Source organism: Sarcophilus harrisii, chromosome X (genome assembly GCF_902635505.1).
Source record: "Sarcophilus harrisii chromosome X, mSarHar1.11, whole genome shotgun sequence".
Taxonomy (NCBI): domain Eukaryota; kingdom Metazoa; phylum Chordata; class Mammalia; order Dasyuromorphia; family Dasyuridae; genus Sarcophilus; species Sarcophilus harrisii.
The window spans coordinates 2,020,849-2,027,661 of NC_045432.1; positions in this window are offsets into that span (position 1 = coordinate 2,020,849).

Here is a 6,813-nt window from a genome sequence, read left to right on the forward strand (position 1 = left end):
ACTGTTCTCTTGCTCAGCAAGGTCTTTGGCAATAATAGAGTAAAACCATGGATCTAAATATTGACAGGTAGCATGCTCCTGCTAATAAAAGTTATCTTGTATGGAGGCCCCTCCATTTTCTCTTTAAAAATCTCAAGTGTAGCAATATAGTATATATATATATATATATATATATATATATATATATATATAATACAAGTGTTTGTATATTATGTATAATGCATACACACATGCATACATATCTAGAGGTATAATATGATGGTGCTACTTTTTATGGAAACAAAAGAAAAGGAAAAGAAAAGAAACAAAGGAGTGGCCCATTGATTGGGAAGTGACTGATTATATAACACCATAAAATAATGAATGTAAGAAATTCAGAAAAATAGAGGAAGAGTTGTGTGAAATGAACCTGAGGGCAAAACAATAATAGGACTTGGGAAAACAACATAGGAAATGGCTTAAAAGGGCAGCTAGCTGGGGCAGTGATGACAGCACTGGTCTTGGGATAGGAAGGGCTGGAGTTCAAATCCAGTCTCAGAGAGTTACTACCTGTGTGGCCCTGGGCAAGTCCCTTAACCTTGACTGCCATCTCACTCCACTCCAAAAGGAAAAGAAAATGACTTAAAATGTAAGAACAGAAACCAAAGCCTGATGCTATGTAACTGTGATGAGTAGTCTTGACTCTCAGAAAGGGGACACATGCTATGTTGTTGGATTTTGTTTAAATGTTTTACTTAGTTACAAATATAGGAATAATTTTGAAATTTCTACTGCAGTTCACTCCCTGACCAAGTAGGGATAAGTTTCATCTCCTTCTCCCTGTCAACCACTCAGGTGAGTCCTCCCTTCTGGAATTGACTGACCTGAATTTGTAATAGCCATTAGTGACCTCAAAAGGTCCAGTGTCATTCAAACAAAATGGCGTCTTGTTATCAATCACTGGTCTCCCTAATCAAGCACCTAGCACAAGGAATCAGAAAGATCTGACTTTCAATCTGGCCTCAGCCAGTCACTAGCTCTTTAATACTGAGCCTCTATTTGTATCTGCAGAGTGAGTAGGTCCCACAGATACATAAGTGTTTTTCAGGATTTTAAAAGGGATATCCCCTTGTTCATATATCATCTGTCACAAGTGAGACTGAAAAGGATGACACTGAGGTTCTCCTGTCTTATTATCATGTCCCTTTGGGGAGGCAATCAGGGTGAAGGTCCACATAGCTAGTAAGGTCCCATAGGTCCATAGCTACTAAGTATCTGCAGCCAGATTTGAACTCAGGCTCCTCTGAGGCCAGTGCTTCTCAAGTCGCACTCTAACCTTCAGATCAATGCTGCCTCCCTTTGAGTCAACAGGGAATCTTTGCAAGTAACACCTACAGTCAAAAGAAGAAAGAAGGACTCTGCCTAGGAACACTATTGGGAGTTCAGCCTTTCAGGATCAACTCAAACACTACCTCCTTTTCAGTGATTTCTTTCCTAACTTTGCATGCTTCCTCAATCACTCTCATACTCCTCACGTCCTGAAAGTATGACATAAAGAAATGGCCTGCTTATGATCCATAGTCCCCAAACTGTCCTTTGTCTATGATGAAGAAATTGGGGACAACCCACTAATTACCTTTAGGAATCCAGGGGCATCATCTGCACTCCTCTTCTTCTTCTTTGGTTTGACTTTTGAAGCAAAATGATCCTCATTTGATTCTAGGAAATTTGCTAAGGAGGGAAAGTAACCCTTGAGTACTAGCTAGACAAAGAGATGCATATTCAAATATACAAATAAATAATAACTCCATACACACACACACACACACACACACACACACACACCTGCAAGGCGAACATGATCAGAGAAAATGGCTACATCTAATTTAGTGATCTTAGCACAAAAACAATTTCCAAATCTTAAAATGCACACAAATAGACACACAAATATGTGTGTGTGTTTGTGTATTTACAAAACAGAACCTATGCCAGCAGAAAAATCCTACAGACCCACAAATCACTCTCAGAGATACCAGCACAGGCTTGTCTAGCTGGGAAGCGCACAAGAAAGGGTGTAGTAGTGCTGCCAAACCTCATTGCAGCTGCTGACTGGAAAACTGACAAAGAATGGGTTCGAGTCTAAAACTGCATCTTTAACTGATGGACCTACCCATGTTTTCCCATCTAAAGGAAAACAAAGTCTTGTCAGTTCAAATAAGGTGACTTGAAATAGCACTGGACTAGGTAGCAGGCCTCAGTAAAGGGAGAGGAAGAACTTGGCAAGAACAGGCTTGTGGTCGTCCTTTGAAGAGGACCCGAAGGACATCCCTAGGTTAGAGTCTCCAGTTACGGTGCCCAACTGTGGCTGCTCAGACCCAGACAGCCCAGAGGGCTCTGCCATGGGTGGGACACGAGCAGTGCCTGGGAGCATCGGACCTGGAGAGCTCTTGTGTCGCTTTTTCTGACGGCCTGGAGACTGCCTGCCCTGGATGAGGGTAAAGGACGCATTCCTTACTATATTCCTTATCCTTGACGCTGTTTTCCACGTTCTCCTTGAAGCTGTTTTCCAGGGTCTCCTTGAAGTGGTTTCTCACGTTCTCCACCTTATGTGTTTTGACCTCTCCTCCTTGACTCTCGGTGCTGTCATTGGCCAGTTGTTTGACAGCCTTCCTCTTCCTAGTCCCTTGCCTGGCCTGGGGTCACTACCCTTCTTCTTAGGGGGCACTACTGCCACTGGAGTCCCCTGATGCCCACCAGGCCTGAACACTGGAAGCTGGGGACGAGGATGACACAGGCTGGGTTGGCCAGGAGCAGCAACCCCTGGACTGCCTCCATTGTATTGGGGGACACAGGAGTTTTGCTGTCAAAGACAGAAAAGGATAACTCAGAGAAGCACAACCATGCCAGTGGCAAATCTAACAACTTTTTCCAAACCCTGTCTAGCTACACCCATTTTAATAGGTAGCATCATTACACGATTTACACAAATCGGGCAATCAGTTGATTCTTTGAATGTTTGTTACAATTTATTTATACACCCATTCAGTTCTCCCCAGGACAGAGATCTTAAATCTTCTTTTCTAATTCTTTACATTTTGTAGATAACTATATCACATACCTCATCAATTTGATTGACGTGTCTGTGTGTGTGTGTGTGTGTATGCACATGTATGTGAAAAAGTTTGAAACAATTGCCCAATTTCTATATTTGCTGTGGATTCCCCTTTTCCATTTTTGATAATGGCTAATATGGTTTTCCTTTTGATTTTCAAAAACAACACTTATGAGCAGGACCAGGAGATCATTATATACTTCAACAACAATACTATATGATGACCAGTTCTGATGGATCAGGCCATCCTCAGCAACGAGATCAACCAAATCATTTCTAATGGAGCAGTAATGAACTTAACTAGCTACGCCCAGAAAAAGAACTCTGGGAGATGACTAAAACCATTACATTGAATTCCCAATCCCTATATTTATGCACACCTGCATTTTGATTTCCTTCACAAGCTAATTGTACAATATTTCAGAGTCTGATTCTTTTTCTACAGCAAAATAAAGTTTTGGTCATGTATACTTATTGTGTATCTAATTTATATTTTAATATATTTAACATCTACTGGTCATCCTGCCATCTAGGGAGGGGTGGGGGTAAGAGGTGAAAAATTGGAACAAGAGGTTTGGCAGTTGTTAATGCTGTAAAGTTACCCATGTATATATCCTGTAAATAAAAGGCTATTAAATAAAAAAAAAAAAAAACACTTATTGTTGAGATAAAGAAGTCCACATAAAACTTGAAAGGTTTTGTGCAAACAAAACTAGAATGTTAAGAGAATCAGGAAATTGAAAACAAGACTGGCAAAGGGGATCAAAAACAAACAAACAAACAGAAAAAGATACACTGGAAGGGTTGTGGGAAAAAAGGTACATTACTAATTTACAGCAGGGGAGCTATGAGCTAATCCAGGCATTGTAGAAAACGGCTCAGAACTAGAAGCCCACATAATTGAACCCTGCCAGCCCTTTGCTCTAGTAATACTTGTTACCAACTGTAGAGATCAAAAATAGAAGAAAAAGGGCCCACATGAAAAAATATATTTATACCTGTTTTCATTGTAAAGAATGGGAAACAGAAAGAAGCCCATCACTTGAGAAATGGATGGAACACTATTATATTTTAAGAAATCATGTAGTGGAAAATTTTTTCCATGTACCTTGTGTGTATGTTGTTTGTGAGTATACACATAGACACATACAGATACACACGTCTATATGCACTCACATATATATGTATATCACATACATATACAGACATGTGTATGTACACAAATGAATTTGGAAAAATTAGCTTTAGTTTTATTTTTTTTTTTCTTTTGAGTGCTCCTTTTTCCCCATTTTGATAGTGGCAAATTGGTTTTCTTCTTCTTATTGTCATTTGACTTCTCTATTTTTTAAGATTTAGTTTTCCCAAAAATGGCTCAATAATTGGGATCTTACTAGCAGGGAGCTATTTTGACATTGACTTAGGTCAGGTGATTTGGTGCTTCTAACACTTACTCAGTTGTATGCCCAGTTCACTGACCTGTTCTTTGTCCCTTTTGTTGATGAAAGTGCTTATAGGGAGATAAATTTTCCAAGCTAAGGATACTGTGGTTGCATCCTAAATGTTAAGATAACTTTTTCACTGTTGTAGTTTCTCTGATGACATTTTCTTCTGTTTCTATAAAATGCTCATTGACAGCCCAATCCTTTAGCATGAATTAATCTATTTAATCTCAAAATTTTTGTGTCCTTTAAACTGAATATAATCCCTGTACATTGTGATCACTAAAGGATATGTTTAATGTGTCCAACTTTCTACATTTACCTGTAAATATGTATATCCTAATTCATGAACAATTTACATAAAGTTGCCTTTGAGAAATGCTGAGAAATATGTATCCTCTTTTCTATTTCCTTCATGAATCTCCAGAGATCCATCATCTCTAATTTTTCTAAAATTCTCCTCTGGTGCCTCACCCCTTTCTTGTTGATTTACAGATGGCACACAGTGGGTAGAACACTGGACCTGGAGTCAAGAAGATTCAAGAAGTCAATCTGGCCCCAGCCATGTTCTAGCTATGAGACTCTGGGAAAATCATCTGACTTTGGTTTGCCTGAACTTCCTGACCTGTAAAATGGGAGTAATAACAACACCCACTTTTCAGGCTTGTATGGATAAATGAGATCTGCAAGCAAAGTGCTGAATCCCCCTATCTTAAATGTTTATTTCCTTCTTTCTCCTCCCTTGTTTCCAAAAGGTCACACTGATATTCTCAATCTTAAAAGTCCTACACAATCTGTTCCCAGTCTGTCCCAAAATAGCTGTCTAGTATTATTGAACATTATTGCCCTCCCATACTTTGCCATTTAGCCACACTGACATTTCTCTGACCCTCATGGGTGAAATCCTATAGCTCCAAGTCATTGCACAGGCTGTCCTTATGGCCTGAGATAAGAACTCTCTTAGTTTCTACCCTATAACACCCTCTTTCTCTTCAGAAGTAAATTAGGCATCATCTTCTACATGAACCATTTTCCTTTGTTCATTTCTTCCTTCCCTCCTTCCTTCCTTTGTTCCTTCCCTCCTTCCTTCCTTCCTTCCCTCCCTTCCTTCCTTCCTTTTCCTTCCCTCCCTGCCTCCCTCCCTGCCTCCCTTCCTTTTTCCCTTCCTCCCTCCCTCCCTCCCTCCCTTTCCTTCCTTCCTTTCTCCTTCCCTTCCTATCTCCCTCCCTCTCTCTCTCTCCTCCCCTCTCTCTCGTTTTTTTTTTTTTTTTTTTTTTTTTTGGCAAAGCAATATTCATTATGTGACTTGCCCAAGTTTACACAGCTTGTAAGTGTTAAGTGTCTGAGGCCAGATTTGAACTCAGGGCCTCTGGACCCCAGGGCTGGGGCTCTATCTACAGCATCATCCAGCTGCCCCCATCTTTCTGCTCCCTACTGGTAATTTGCTCTGTGCCATTTTAGATTCATCAGTATTGAGTAATTTGATGTTTACGCTGCAGGTATTTTACATGTACTTGCTGCCCTCCCTGTGAGAACGAAGGCTCATTTGAGTTTCATTTAACGACTTTAAGGAATCATTTGTGCCTTTGAATAGAACATTTTCAACTGAAGAATTAGGTAAAAGTCTAAAGACAGAGTTCAGAATGAGACGGAAAGAAAGTGTAAGCCCCAAGTGAAGACAGCTTTCTCAAGCAATCTGGTTGGGGACAGAAAAGATAGCAGATGACAGCTGGATCTGTAGGATCAGGGAAGGTTTGCTTTTATTTGGTTTTGCTTTTGAGATGGCTTTGGGCATAGTTGAAAGCAGCAGAGACAGGGCCTCTAGTAGAAAATGGATCAAAATTGAAGGCAGTGGGAATGACTAAGGGTGAAATCTGTACAATGGCTGGCCTTCTGGTGATGATACCAGAGAATTTTGAGATGAAGAAATTGGATGCAAAGAGGAATATCACTTTGAATTGCCCCACTTTTCCCAGAAAAGCCAGAGGCATGGAGCTCAGCCAGAAGAAGAAGGAGCAGGAGGAGGTGGAATCTTGAAGAGACAAAATAAGCTTTTATGGAGAATGAAATGGAAATCAATGAGGAAGGAGTAAAACAACTGCCTAGTTGACAATGGACAACATGAATTTGTAACGTACCTAGTTAGCACAGTAGTGCTAGTGCTAAGTAGTGCTAGGGAAGTGGGACTTCCTGAAGAAGCTAAGGGGTGGCAGTAATTCAAAGATAAATTTTGGCCAGGGTGGAACCTAATTCACCACTTGAGTTCAGGGCCTATTGCAGTAG